At 40.4% G+C, this 16,365-nt stretch overlaps 1 long non-coding RNA gene across 2 annotated transcripts in view; it reads right to left on the reverse strand.

The window, feature by feature from the left end:
- The window catches only part of LOC102250128, a 211,792-nt gene extending 197,048 nt beyond the window's left edge, over nt 1-14,744 (reverse strand). For both annotated transcript variants that reach the window (XR_313880.2, XR_001363141.1), the window contains exon 1: nt 14,714-14,744. This is a non-coding gene — a long non-coding RNA (uncharacterized LOC102250128). The remainder of the gene's footprint in view (nt 1-14,713) is intronic.
- Between the last annotated feature and the right edge of the window lie 1,621 nt (nt 14,745-16,365).

A 16,365-nucleotide genomic window follows, 5' to 3' on the forward strand; every position in this document is an offset into this window, starting at 1 on the left:
GGAGCGGCCCCGCCCCCCCCCCCCCGGATCGCCCCACCAGTCGCCTCCCACAGAGGGAGCGGGGGGGCAGGGCTGGCAAGTGGGCAACAACAGGCCGGCCAAGGTGGGTGCCAGTGGGGGCCTCCTGATTGCCCTGCTCGTCACCCCACAGATTGGCCCTGATCACCGGCCAAGCATAGGGACCCTATCTGTGCACAAATTTTGTGTACCAGGCCTCTGGTTACATAATAAATGTGTCAATCTTTGGTAGATATGCATAACCTAGTAAACCAATATTTTAATATTCTTTAAATAATCAATTATGATGATAAAAATCATGCATGGGTAAAAGATAAATTTCAAGTATAAGATAAACTAATTGATTTTAATATAATAAGTACAAAAGTTCTTGGCATGGTCTCAGAGTATACATTGCAAGTAACCTTTAATAAATTATTAATACTTCCTTGAGTTTTGGTGTAGTAGCGAAGAAGAATTCATAATATTCATAATTATCTGAAAATGCTATTAAAATATCACCCCTTTTCTAGCCATATATATGCATGAGACTAGACTTTCTTAATATTATTTAATCATAACAACATATAATAACATATTGGATGCAGAAGCAGGTATGATTTTCATGAAATTGAACATTAAAGATATTTATAAATAGTTAAAGTAATGCCATTATTCTCATTAAATATGTATGTGTTGGTAAATGTAAATATCTATACCAGTGGTCGGCAAACTCATTAGTCAACAGAGCCAAATATCAACAGTACAAGGATTGATATTTCTTTTGAGAGCCAAATTTTTTAAACTTAAACTATATAGGTAGGTACATTGTTATTAATTTAATTAGGGTACTCCTAATGCTTAGGAAGAGCCACACTCAAGGGGCCAAAGAGCTGCATATGGCTCGCGAGCCGCAGTTTGCCGACCACTGATCTATACTAATAAAAGGGTAATATGCTAATGAGACCAGGTCGACCAGCAATCTTCTGGACATCCAACTTCCTTCCGGACAAAGCCATGGTGGTGGGGGCCGAGGCAGAGGCAATTAGGTATGATCAGGCCAGCAGTTGGGGGCAAGATCAGGCTGGCAGGGGAGGGCAGTTGGAGGCTACCATGCCTGCAGGGGAGGGCTGTAGGGGTGATCAGGCTGGCAGGGGAGCAGTTAGGGGTGATTAGGCAGGCAAGCAGAGAGGTTAGGGGCAATCAGGCAGGCAGGCAGAGAGGTTAGGGGCAATCAAAGCATCACTCTAGAGCAGCCGTGGGCAAGGATCCGGCCCTTTTGAAATGAATAAAACTAAAAAAAAAAGACCGTACCCTTTTATGTAATGATGTTTACTTTGAATTTATATTAGTTCACACAAACACTCCATCCATGCTTTTGTTCTGGCCCTCCGGTCCAGTTTAAGAACCCATTGTGGCCCTCGAGTCAAAAAGTTTGCCCACCCCTGGGTTAGGGACAATGGGGCAGGCAGGCAGGCAGAGGGGTTAGGGGCAATCAGGCAGGCAGGCAGGTGAGCGGATAGGAACCAGCTGTCCCAGATTGAGAGAGGGATCGGGCCTCAATCGGCAGTCGGACATCACCCAAGGGGTCCCCGATTGGAGAGGGTGCAGGCTGGGCTGAGGGAAACCCCCTCTCCCCATGCACAAATTTCGTGCATCGGGCCTCTAGTTTTTTCATAAAAAATATGTTGTTACTTATGCCCTAGCCAGTTTGGTTCAGTGGATAGAGCATCTGCCCGCATACTGAAGCATCCCGGGTTCCATTCTGGTCAAGGGCACATGCCTCAATTGCAGGCTTGATCCTGACCCTAGTTGGGGCATGTGCAGGAAAAAAAACAATTGATATTTCTCTCTGTGTGTCTCTCCCCCTCCCTTCCACTCCCTCTGAAAGTCAATGGAAAAATATCCTTGGGTGAGGATTAACAAAAAAAAATTCAGAACTTTATATTTATATAAAGTAATGGCATTAATGTTATTTTTCAAATGAATAAATAAATAGTTTTAAATTTTCTCAGCTTTAATTTCTATTATGGTATATACTGTTATATAATGTATTAGTCACAAAAATGAAAGGTATTTTTGGTACTCGATAATTTTTAAGACTATAAACAGCTCCTGAATCCCAAAAGTTTGAGAAATGCTTCACTATGTTGTCTAATAGATACAAAAAATGGGTTTCAAATAAAATACAAACTTGTATCAGTTGGAAATGGAATTTGTAGAAAAGAACCGAGAATCTGTGTTTTGTGTAACGAAACTAGAAAATATGTTCGTGCCGCAATTTTACCAAAAAATACACTGTGGAATAGTCTAGATCTTTCTGGATAGTCTAATGTCCTACTCATGTTTCTCTTCCTCATAGTGTTAAGCATAATACTTATACAGAGTAGATTAACAAATGTTCATGAATTTAACTGAATCTAATGAAAAATCATGTTAACGACTCTTTTTACAAATGCTGACACAAGGTAAAGGGCCAATGGTTATTGTTCTAGGAAGCAAATGACAAAAAAGAAGTCTTAAGTTGGCAGAAAAATAGAGTAGACAAGTACATAGGTTGCATGATTTCAAGGGAACAGAAAAGACTCTTCCCATAAATAAAACTGTATTTTTAATCTCATAATTAGTGCCCAAATTCATTTTTATAATGGGAAACATGGCCTTTTACAAGAAAATGTCAAAATATAAATACTCTAAGGAGAGGTAGCATATTTATTCAAATTCATAGTAAATTAAAAATAATTGATATTATCGAGGTTTAAAAATTACATAATCAAATGAAAATAATAGGGGAGTAGATCCCACACCAAAGATACTACAGAGATGGTGAAATGAATGATATTAAGTGGAAAAGTTGAAGGTTCAACAGAAAACTTGTATTTATTTCATAATTTATATAAAGCCTATCATGTTTTGGGGTTCCCTAGAACAACGAAAACATTCTAATATTGTATTTTACTGCTCTTACACAATATTGTAACCTACATAGGATAAATTTCTATTAAATAGAAATCCCACAATTTAAATCTAGCCTTCTGTATTCCTATGTGGCAGCTACCATTCTACCAAGTTACTTCACTGAATGTCCTGTATGCAGACTTCAACAAGACTCCTCAGTTGCAGTGGAAAAAAGAAGGCAGACTTTCAAGTAAGCAGTAATGGCTCAGCAAAATGGAAAGAGAAATAGAGATACGTAACTTGCCTTCTACCCAACTCTGACTATCAATCATTAGTTTTGTGACTTTAGGCAAGTTTTTTTTGCTCTCTGGGTCTCAGTTTTCCCTTAAGGGAAAGGATCTAATGATCTTTTTTAAAATATAAAATGCAATAGTTTTAAATTTAATTATTTAGATAGGAAATTAACATTTCTGTCACAGACATTATTTTTAGCACGTCTCATTGGAATTTTGTACAACAATATTTCCTTCAAGGAAAATCAGAATACAGAATATTAAAAGCATTTTAATGAGACATTATGTGAGGAGAAAAATCTATATTTAAGCAACTCTTCTGTTTATCTCAATTTTTCATTAACCAGTTAAGAACATATATTATTTTCACCCTGCTTTCTTCAGCAATGCCTAAAGGGCTACTACCTGAATAATAGGAAAAAATGCTTATAAAGAGTTTAAATGGGAAATGGGTTTCTATCAAATTCCATCTCTGGCCATTTCCTAGGGAAATTATAAGAGTTCAAGATGCCAGAATCATGTGTTTTCCAGCCCTTACAAAAATGTTATACTGTACAGAATGAAAATCTACTCTTTTCCTCTTTTTGGTACCTCCAAAAATACTGGAAATAAAATTTTTGTGTGGTACAGTGTTTGTCATTTTAAGTCTATTGACAACTATGTTTAGCTGTGGTTCCTCTACTGTTGAAGATGATTCCAGTCCTAGACTCACACAACAGTGGAAAAAGCAGTCTTTTTAATATAAGGGCTAGTGTCACACTATCATCTCTTGATGATTTTAAAAATATCCCATTTTAACATGTGGTTATATATATGTATATATATTTAATATTATTTGCCAATAACAACTAAACACTAAATTTCATTAGACCACCCAAACAGTCACCCAAATCTCCACCTGAGCTAAGTGTATCAGTTACTATTCCTAATCCTCCCTCTTATTCTAGCTTCTCTTTTTTATTTCAAACTCTTTGACACCTGTTGATATTTGTATGAATTTTCCCTAAGCTCTTTAAAAAAAAACTTAACAAACAAAATGTAATTAAATACTAGAAAACAGTGGAATGGCTGTCAAATTATGCTGTGATTACAATAGATTTATTGGGAGAGACTTTCCTTCTTACTTGCCAAAGGCTGCATGACTGACAGAATTATTGACTTGGAGCATGAAATGAAGAACAGCTGTCAATATGGAGCATTTTTAACCCAGTTAATCAAGAAAGATTCCTATATTGGTCTTCATACAGACTAGTTCATGACTATGAAATTTGCTCTGTGTGCTGTACTGCACATGGGCCATTGCCTCTGAGCCAAAATTCCATTGTTCACTTTGGGTTGTTTTTCAGTTGGTATAATTATTAGTATTTTAAGAATATTAAATTCTACACTTTTTTCAAAAATATGTTCACTAGTTTTTATAAATCAAAGTGAAATTAACTACCCTTGGATAGTTAGGAAGATAAAGTCTGGAGCTGGGCTGGTCTCTTTGTTATTTCAGATCCGTAATTGAAATCATAGTCTCCAGTCTTAATTTGGTTTATTTTGATGCATTTTTTTTTTAGCTAGAGTTCCTAAAATATTTTTAATATTCCAAAAAAAACATTTGTAACAAATATAGAAATCCTCTAAAATTTTGCTGTCCTTTAAAATGCAAGTCAAGGATCAATTATCAAAACAAACTCATTCCGTTAATCAGTTTACAAAGGTGCAAATTGTTTGTCAGAATACAATGCCAGGGAGGCTTGCTTTGTTTAATGACAATCCTAGCAGCAAGAATCCCTGGGGCAGGAAGCAAGTAATCAAGAATCCATCTCTGAAACTTTGAGAATGCTGGCAACAGTCTATTATAATGCACGGTTACAGAGAGACCTTGTACGGAGAACAATACACTGAAATAGACCAGACTTATGAAACAATAAACCTAAATATAGCTCTGGACCTGGCACTGCTGACTGGTTTTTGCCTTCTAGGATTGAATTTAACACTCTACGCTAAACATTTTAAACAGATTTTTCTACCACTTTGTAAGCCTGAATACACATACCATGACCACATTTTGGTACATCCACAGAAAGACACGATGTAATTAAAACCAAATTGAAATGCTAAGGAGCTGATGTAAAGATCGTCCAGTCAATTAAACATATATTTGAGTGTTTCTAGCACATAACCTTCATTAGAAGAGATAAAGGATACCAAAATATTTGTATAATACATTCTACATATACAGCAGCAAGAAATTACATGCATTGGACATATAAAGTGAAAAAAGATGTGATTTTTGAGGAAGGAAAAAGAGTGAGGCTGAACTGAAGAATTGGGTTTGAACTTCGCTTAAAAAATGCAGAGAAACAGAAGTAGTAGACAATGAGAAAGGGTATAGAGGTACAAAATTGTGCATTATGTAGCCAGACAGCAAGTCCACAACCACAGGACTGAAAGCAAGGGTTCCTGAGAACATGTAGGAGAGGGCAAATCCAGAAAGGCAGGTTGAGAACCAATTGTGCAGAATATAGAGCTGGCCTTCCAAACACGATTTCCCTTTTTCCATCACAGTATCTCATGACTGTGAGAATGCTGTGAGGGTTACATGACGAGCATCATTTTCCCCAACTTAGAGGTGGGGTCAGGAATGCTGGGAAGAGGTCAGGGTCACACAGAGAGTGACACAGGGAATGACAGAGAGTCCTGTTTCCCAGTGCAGCCATTTCTCAGCCAAGATACACTACAATCTCCCTGCCTCTTTCCCAGGTTCCCAAACACTGAAATGGAATGACCATGCTCGAATGAGCAAACATGCTGGAACTGCCCCTTATTTTTTCCTTTCTCTGTGACGAGAAAGAAAAGAGAGGAGGACTATTGAACTTTAAACTTCCTGATAAACTATAATGTGGGAAAGTGCCATTTTTAGGTTTACATGAAGGAGCTACCTCTGAGAATGACCTTTTGGCCTGTGAAAAACTAGAAACATCCCAGGAAGTTACTGAAATGTTGTAGTACTGTGAGAATTTGTATAAAAATAAACACTGGATTATTTCAGGCCTCGTCCCTTGAGAAAATGAGCCAGAATTATTCAGAACTACTAGTCTAATCTTGACAGAACAGAGGAAGCTGACAACTGAAGCCAGATTTTTTCCCCTTCTTAAAAAAAATAAGCCCTAATTTTGATATTTTGGAAAATGAAAAAAGACTCAGGTTAACCATGTGATTCAGATGACCCTGAAACTAAGATGGCTGAGTTTCCCGATGAGAAAATGCAGCGCAGACAGTGCTTCACAGAAGGTGTCAACTGGAAGACGCCGAGTCAGAAGAGCTTGAACTCCTGGATTCAAAGATGCACATAATTCAGTTGTCTGTAAACTATTCTCTGGAGCTTAGTGGATTTTTTTTAAAGCTTTGCTCAAGTTATTTTTTCTCAGAAGAAATATTTGAACACTAAAGGAAATACATACTATCACATGTCACTATGGGAGCTGCCCCCACGCTTGACTAAAGTGCTTTTTTCCACTGAAAAATAATTTCCCATTGAATCTCTGGTTCAAAAGAAACCTCATTGAAAATACCAAATCACTCCATGGTTTAATTCATATTTGTAACAAGAATGACTAAACAATGGCTCAGAGTCATTTACTGAAATGTTGAAGGCAATCTCTTCTTGGCAACACCACCTTATCCAGTTTAGTTCAGTCAATACAGCAGATGTATGTTTGGTAGCTTCTATGTGGCCAGCACTGTTCTTTCAGCTGAAGCAGTATAAGCCTCAAGCCTTCTGCTCAAGGAATGGGGCCACTGTACACACAAGCAGAGCTATTGAATCCATAGCTTCCTGACTTGCAACTTTCTGGGGCCAGAGACAATCCAGAGACATGACATGGAGCACAGAATGAAGATGAAGTCAGTATCCCCCCTTATTCCTTACAGCCAACTATTGCCCCATAATTCCTAATGCAAGAAATTAGTTCATGGAAGAGACTTTTAGGGTGTCACAACAGAAAATAAAACTATTGCTCAGACTGAATGATTAGCCAGGCAGTTTTATATTTATGTCTAATAATCCCACAGAAAAAAATGTAAACATACAAATGGGAATGGGAATATGTGTGGCTTGTCTCTTGCAATGCTTGAATGTATCCCTGGGAATAGTATGTTCCATGTAGGGACCTGGATCTCTACCTTAGAGAGCCCAGAGTTGCAAGAACAGGAAGTAGGTCAATGTGAATGATGATAAGCACCATGTCTGCTTCCTAACCTTTCTAGAGATCAAATTCCCAGACCCATGAATTTCTCTATCAGTTATAATGCCATATAGAAGCCTCTGATACACATGGTGCATAGCATTGTACACTTCCAGAGTATTGCCTCTGAGCAGGTGATTCAGCTCTATATTCACCAGGACATTCTAACACTCTATCCACCTGGTAGCTTCTGGATATTGTAGTATTTGATGCAACATATAGACCCCATGGTCATGGTATTGCATCTCTTTATGAGATGGGTTCGCTGGTGGGATTTTATGTACTACTAGAGGCCCGGTGCATGGATTCGTGTGCTGGTGGGGTCCCTCAGCCTGGCCTGCGCCCTCTCACAATCTGGGACCCCCCATGGGATGTTGGACTGCTGGTTTCAGCCCAATGTTCACAGGCCAGGCCAAGGGACTCCACCGGGCCTCTAGCATGCCTATAAGATCTTTGGTTAATCTCTTCCTGCGTTCCCCCCTCCCCTCTTCCCTCTGAGATTCATCAGTCTGTTCCATGTTTCCATGCCTGTGCATTGATCATCAGCTTCCTGGTGGTCAGTGTGCATCATAGCTACCAGTCAAATGGTCAAATGGTCACTAAGGCTTTTATATACATAGACTAGAGACCCAGCACATATGCCTATAAGATCGTTGGTTAATCTCTTCCTGTGTTCCCTCCTCCCCTCTTCCCTCTGAGATTCATCAGTCTGTTCCATGTTTCCATGCCTGTGCATTGATCATCAGCTTCCTGGTGGTCAGTGTGCATCATAGCTACCAGTCAAATGGTCAAATGGTCACTAAGGCTTTTATATACATAGACTAGAGACCCAGCACATGAAATTCATGCATGGGTATAGTTCCTAGGCCTGCGATCAGGCCATCTTCCCCAGCTGCCCGCAGCCAGCCCCGCTCCCCGCTGCCACCCACCCCTGCTTCCCAGTTCGCCATCAGATGATCAGAGCCTGCCGGCTGGGAAAAGGGACCAAGAGGTGGTCAGTGTACCTCATAGTGACTGGTCCAGCGGTCATTCTGGTTGTTCTGCCATTAGGGTCAATTTACATATTAGCCTTTTATTGTATAGGACTAGAGGCCCAGTGCATAAAAATTGTACACTGGGGGGGTCCCTTAACCCAGCCTGCACACTCTCGCAGTCTGGGAGCCCTCAGGGGATGTCCGACTAATGGCTTAGTCCCACTCCCTGGCCTGGGCGAGGGGCCACAGGCGTTTTGCAGGCTGGCCACGCCCCCATCAGGGTGAGGGTCCCCACTGGGGGGCGGGGCCAGCCTGGGCTTAGGGTTGCCGGGGGTTTGCAGGCCGGCCATGCCCATGATTGGGTGGGGGTCCCTGCTGGGGCACGGGGTTGGCCTGAGCAAGGGGCCACTGGTGGTTTGCAGGCTGACCATGCCCCGAATCAGGGTGGAGGTCCCCGCTGGGGGCAGGGCCAGCCTGGGAAAGGGGCTGTGGGCAGTTTTCAGGCTGGCCATTGGGGTGGGGGGTTCCCGCTGGGGGCAGGGGCCGGCCTGGGCAAGGGGCCATGGGTGGTTTGCAGGCTGGCCACACCATGGGCTTTGTCAGGAAGGACGTCCAGAACGACATCCGGAAGACGTCTGGTCTATCTGGTCTAATTAATGTATTACCCTTTTATTAGTATAGATAGGATTTCACACAGGTGGATAAGGCACCCTGAAAGTGCCTGAATGGTGATGACTAGGAGGGCAATAAAGATAAACTTATGTTTAGAACAGTCATCTATTGCTGTGAGAACAGACCACTAGGCCTTCCAGAATAGAATAGACCCAATGTAGTCAACTTTCCAGTGGTTGGTTGGTCTCTTTAAGGAATAGAGACACATCAGAAATTCAGCCTTGGTCATAGCTAGATTAGCCTTGGTAAGTGAAAGTCACTCTGTTGGGAGCATAGGAAGCCTTCTTCTCTCCTGATGGGTCCTTTCTAGTCACATGTCCATTATACCAGTTCTGTGGAGGCTGATAACAGAAGCAACTGAGTCATTCTCACCTAGTCTGTAGTTCCAAGATTCTTCCACAATGATGTTTCACAAGCCACACAAAGGTCTTTATATTTTATGCCTACTCTCTTGTACCCATCCACAATGTCCAAAAATCAGGCATTTCTATCTGCAGTCAGGCCCCTAAAATGCCATTCAGGCTATTTGAATGACTCATGACTCTACATACTCTCACCTCAGAATACTTCTTTCACACAAAGTCATAACCTGGTGCACCACATGAAACTAACATTAGAAAAGTTGTCTCTGACCACTGTCTGAGTATAGCTTGTAATGCAACCACACTAATTTTTGGTTTGACTCAAATAATGAACCAATGTACTTGATTAGGACTCTATTGAGTATTTAACCAATAATAAACCAAATTTTGGCTTTTTTCTCCTCCTTAGCAGTTATAAAAGACATCCACATATGGTCATAGACAAGAGTTGAGAAAGGGTGTTCATACAACCACGGTGGTTGACATAGAAAGTGGAGAAATCTAAGCTCCCTGTTTATACAATTTTCTTGTGCTTCTAGTCTGCTTAGGCTCAATGTAAATTTATAATTTACTAGAGGCCTAGTGCACGAATTTGTGCACCAGTGGGGTCCCTCAGCCTGGCCTGTGGGATCGGGCCAAAACCAGCTCTCCAACATCCCCTGAGGGGTCCTGGATTGCGAGAGGGTGGAGGCCAGGCCAAGGGACCCCACCGGTGCACGATCAGGGCTGGGGAGGGACATGGGAGGTTGGCCAGCCTGGGAAGGACCACGAGAGAGCTCCAGGGTGTGTCCAGCCTGTCTTGCTCAGTCCCAATTGGCCGGACCCCAGCAGCAAGCTAACCTACCAGTCAGAGCATCTGCCCTCTGGTGGTCAGTGCACATCATAGTGAGCGGTTGAGCAGCCTTAGCCTATCATTAACATATTGTGCTTTGATTGGTTGAACGAACAACCAGACACTTAGCATATTAGGCTTTTATTATATAGGATTATGATGAACTGCTGCTGGTTACACATAATTGAAATGCCTTGGAGTGTCCCACAGGTCCCAGCTAATATGGGTATCTACCAGGATCCAATAACATGTCAGGAGCTGTTTCCCCACTGCAGATGGCATGGCCTTGCTCTGTGACTGTAGGACCAATAATATGATTTTCCCAATGGGCTTGTCATGAGCTGAACACTGCATCTTTTCCAACTACTGACTCCTCCAACATCATAGGGCATAGGCAGTATACCCTAAGGGAATATTTGCTACATAATACCCTTAATCTGCTACAAAGACCTTTCCTGCTCCAGATTCCACACAAGCTAACAGTCTTGTATATCATTTAGCATATCAGATAGAACAATATTTCTAAGAATGGAATATATTACTTCCAGAACACAAAGAGGCATACCAAATGTTATGCCTTCTTTATGGTAGGGGATGCAAGTAGCAATTTGTCTCTTATTTTAGATTAAATTCCCAGTATGTCCTTGACCACTGGACCTTTAAAAACTATAGAAATATTAGGTCTCTGAATCTTCAATGTGTTCATCTTTCACCCTCTGGGGTACATGCATCTAACTAACATCTCCAGCATGCTAATTACCTCTTTCTCATTCTTCCTCATTAGCAAGATATCATCAATCAGCATGATGCTCTGTGGGATGTCTGGATGGTCCAGATATCTTCTGGCTATATTATGGCAGAGAGTGTGAGAGTTAATATATAGGGGTGAGCAAACGTAAGTTTACAGTTGTGAGTACACAAAACACAGTTTATTCTTGTATTTTTATTTATTCATTATTGTATTGTTTATTTGTATTATAACTGTAAACCTATCTTTTCTCACCCCTGTATACCTTTAACAAAACTTTAAATGTATATTCTTGTTCTTTCCATGTAAATGCAAACTATTTCAGATCCTCTTTCTGATTATAATAGAAAAGGAAAAAGGTGCTAATTATTGGATCTGTGTCGAACCTCATGACATAGATCCAATAATTTACTAATTTACTCAATCAAAGATACCACATCAAGAATAGCAACTGCAATCAGGGCCATACTTGGTTGAGCTTGTGGCAGTCTATAGTCACTCTCAAAGATCCATTCAATTTCTGAGGACCAGACTTAGGAATTAAAAAGAGATATGATAGAGAAAAACACCCCTACATCTTTAAGATTCACAAGGGTGATTCTAATCTTTGTCATCCCTCCTAGAGGCAATACTGTTTTTGATTCACTATCTTGGTTGTGGGATAAGGCAATTTCAAAGGCTTCTTCTTGTCATTCTGCATTCTAATAGCTCTTAGTCCACAGACCAAGGATTCAATTCTTTTTTTTTTAAGAATTTCTTTTTTTTTAAATATATTTTATTGATTTTTTACAGAGAGGAAGGGAGAGGGATAGAGAGTTAGAAACATCGATGAGAGAGAAACATCGATCAGCTGCCTCCTGCACAACTCCTACTGGGGATGTGCCCGCAACCAAGGTACATGCCCTTGACAGGAATTGAACCTGGGACCTTTCAGTCCACAGGCCAACGCTCTATCCACTGAGTCAAACCGGTTAGGGCAGGATTCAATTCTTGTTGTTCCAACTGCTGAGTATCTTAATTCTAAATTTTACATTTGAGGACTTGGAAAACAACAACCATGTGGGGCCAAAAAACCAGTGGACCTTTTCTAAGCTGAACCTTGGCCATGATTCTATTGATTATCTGACCCATCCATTCCCCACACTGAAATGGGGACATGATAATACTTCAGGTCTCCAGGTATCAATGTCAATTCAGACCCTGAATAAATTCCCCTATCTCCAGTGCATTGGGCACCAAGTAAATATCCATAAATCCTCAGGGGGGAAATCAGGGGAATTATTATAGTAGTAGTGGCCTGATGCACAAAAATTTGTGCACTTGGGGGGTCCTTCAGCCTGGTCTGTGCCCTCTCACAGTCTGGGACCCCTCAGGGGATGTCCACCTGCTTGCCAGCACAAACAGGGACATAGCATCAAGTCCCTCTGCGCCAGAAGACCCAGAGTCAAGTCCCCACCCACTTGCATGTGCCCCATGGACATAGCATTCAGCCTCATGGAGGGGCTGACAGGCCCGCACACTGCAGCAGCGGTGGCAGAGTGGTGAGGCTGCATCGGCTTACCGGAGTGGGCAGGTCATGCCTTCCTGCTTGCCCCCACGGCTCCCGGCCGGGTCCACAGGCCCAGACACTGCTGCAATCGGCCCTCCAGAGTGGTGACAGGCCTTGACACTTCAGCGGCGGGGCTGAGGGGACTGGGCACCGCCATCTTTGTGATGGAGTGATGAAGTGACAGTTAATTTCCATACTACACTTTTATTAGATAGGATATATATGACATTGTATTGCCATGGGTTCTCTGAGGGATCCAGCCAACCCATGAGTCACTGAATTCTATATCTAAAAATTGATTGTGGTCCCAAAATTGGGCAAGAAAATATAACTTCCTTTTCAGGCAATGATGACCCTTAGATATCTACTCATCCATTCTTATCTTCTTTTCATTGTGTATATAATGTACCTCACATGGTATCTATCTATTTTGACCAGGAAAGCCATGTTCTGTTAATCACCACACTTCCTTGTGAATAGTCTCCTTGGCTGTTCCTCTGAACTTGCCAATTCTTAAAATAATTGTGACCCCTCCCCCCCTTTAGTGGTTAAGCACTTCTACATCAGTGTCTTTGCTTCAGAGTCCCGTCATTCTCATGAGCTTGTGAAGATCCTAGCTCAGTGCCCTGGTGTTCAGATACTTTTAGAGCAGGCAGTAGAAATCCCCATGGTTATCCTTAGGTTTTTGTGTGTCCTAATCCCAAATTCCCTCATAGTCACAAATGGCTGCCAGTGGCAATTGGGCCTTGCTGTTGCTTTGTTTATGTCTAGGGGGGAAAAGAAAAAGAATTATTTCCCCCTGCTCTCTGGTCTGACTGGAACACTTGGCCCACAGGCCAGCACTGGCACTGAACCATAAGTCACTGGGGGCTGCTGTGGCCTGATTGGCTCTACCTTGATCAATTCATTATCCCAATCATGGTCGGTAGGGATGTTTGTCTTTTTACATATTGCTTTTGTTTATTTGTGATATTTTTGTCTGGTTTTATTTTGTTTCATTCTTGTTTCACAGCTACATTCACAGTGCACAGACACAATTGTGCCTGGCCATATTGACACTCAGTAAATATTTGTTGAATGAATAAATGAGTTGATTAATTGGGATGCCTTTCTAAAGCTGGAAATACGTTGGAATTCTGAACAGAATTGAGGAACCTTTTAGGAAAGGGAAATGGACATAGAATAGACAACCAATATCATCCATCTTTCTATTTTGAAGTGAACTTTGAGTAAGTACTTCTCACTCTGTGAGGAAATATACTACTGGAAATGAAGGGTAGAACTAATAAAACAAGTGTTCTTTGTCCCTAAGAGCTAGTTCTGCCACAGTGTGGAAATATTTAGTATCCTTAGTATCGGTAAAAGTTAAGGCAGTTTTCTCTATTTTAAATAACTAGTTCTTTACAGTGCTCTTAAGTAGATGTACTTTTAAAACCATCATATAATCATATGCCTGATACTCAAAATAATCACTCTCAATATAATATCTAAAGTGAGAATTCAATATCTTCTGCCATTAACAACATCATTAATAACAAATGTCTGTTTAATTACTCTTGCTAAGATTAAAAAGGCCATTATTCTTGTAACTTGAGAAATTCATTAGCTGGAAAAGGCTGCTTAATGCCAAATGTACTCCTTAAAGATGCAGTCCCTGATATTTGAAGGTATTTCTGACATTCATGCATTTGCATTACTTTAAAAAAGCACTACCCAACTGTGCTGAAGATCATGCTGTGACAATAAGCAAGCACTGTAACATTTCAAAATCAGAAATGAAGCTACAAGACATTTTACAATACCATACAGAGTCTGTTCTTTCGAATATTTAAACTCCACACACTGAGCCCATTATTCGTCATTCACCTCTCACTAATTCTGTGCTCAAATGAGTCTTGTACCAACACAGTGCATCTTAGGGTACAGTTAATATTCATAAGCACCCCCTCCAAAGAGATTCAGAGCCGTAACTTCAGATTTCTACAAGTCAATTTTAAAGGCTGATACTTTAAGGAATTTAGACCCATTAAATGAAAAGTACAAGATGGGATTTAGAACAACATCTTTCTTAATCCATTGTTCAGCTCAATGTATTTTTAGCATAGAAACTGATTAACATTTAGTGAAAATTAGATCAGTGACAATGTACTCACAGAAAGCAATACAAAATGCTTCAGTGGTAATGGTTATATACCATGTGTTGTATCATTCTTTCACTTTTTTGCCACTGTGAACAATAAAGCAGAGTCATAAAACAAGCTTCATGACACATATCTCCTTATATCTAGTATCCATCTACTTATTGAACTTGATTCTCATTACATACCCTTATGTTCTGAGCTCTTAGAGAGAAGATAGTTTTTAATCCTTAACCAAAGATAACTTTTTTATTGATTTTGAGAGAGAGAGAGAGAGAGGGAGAGAGAGAGAGAAAGAGAGAAACATCAATATGAGAAAGAAACATTGATCAGTTGCTTCCCATATACCCGGCTAGGATGGAACCCACAACCTAGGTATGTGCCCTGATCAGGAATCAAATCTGCGACCTCTTGGTTTATGGGACTATGCTCCAACCACCCAAGCCACCTGGCCAGGGCAGATAAGATTTCAATAAGAGAAGAGCAGAAATAACTGCAGAGTTCAAGCCAACCTAGGTGAATTATATCTGGGAACAAGTTGCTGCTCAGAAAGAAGAATAAGTTACTTTCAATAAGAGAATGTTCTCACCCAAAATGTATGAGGAAGTCATACAACACACCACCAAAAAATAAAAAGACTAAACAATCCAATTTAAAAATGGGAGACAACCTATGTTCTCCAAAGAGGACATACAAATGGCCAACAGACATATGAAAAATGCTGAACATCACTAATTATAAGAGAAATGCAAATTAAAACCACAAGGAGATATCACCTGACACCTGTCAGAATGGCTATCATCAATAAATCAACAAATAACCATTGGTAAGGATGTGGAAATGCATACTGGTGCAGCCACTGTGGGAAACAGCATGGACAGACCTAAATGGTATTATGCTAAGTGAAATAAGTCAGAGAAAGACAAACACCATATAATTTCATTTATGTGGAATCTGAAGAACAATATAAACAAATAAACAAAACAGAAACAGACTCATAGATACAGAGAACAGACTGATGGTTGCCAGAGGGGTGGTGAGTGAGGGGACTGGGTAAAAAGGTAAAGAGACTGAAAAGTACAGATCAGTAGTTAGAAAATAGTCATGAGGATGTAAAGTGCAGCATAGTATATAGTAAATATATATTAAATATAGTCAGTAATATTGTAATAACTATGTATGGTGCAGGTGGGTACTGGAAATATGAGGGGGAATGCTTTGTAAAGAAATGATTGTTGAACCACTATGTTGTACACCTGAAACTAATACAAAAAAATACTGAATGTAAACTGTAATTCAGAAATAATTTTTTTAAATATATTTAAAGTTAATGACCTTGGTGTTTGATGAGATTAAACTCTCAATCTTCTAGAACTTTCAATTTATATAAAACTCTTACTGTGGCAATCTTCATAGGCTAAATAAAAATGAAAAATGGTGCATCATGAACAAAAAATAAGATAATATTCGTTATTCTCTCCTTCCTTCATATAATAAATATAAATTATCTCCTCGATGTCAGAAATGAGGCTACTACCTATCTAGAGTTGAATAAGACATGTCTGCCATCAAGGCGCTTTTATAATCTCCTAGAGGCCCAGCACAGGAAATCACATGCAGTAGCCCACAGCTGCTTGCAGCCCTGCCCACCCACCCACCGCCACCTT

The sequence above is a fragment of the Myotis brandtii genome, unplaced genomic scaffold (assembly GCF_000412655.1).
Source record: "Myotis brandtii unplaced genomic scaffold, ASM41265v1 scaffold344, whole genome shotgun sequence".
In the NCBI taxonomy this organism is placed as follows: domain Eukaryota; kingdom Metazoa; phylum Chordata; class Mammalia; order Chiroptera; family Vespertilionidae; genus Myotis; species Myotis brandtii.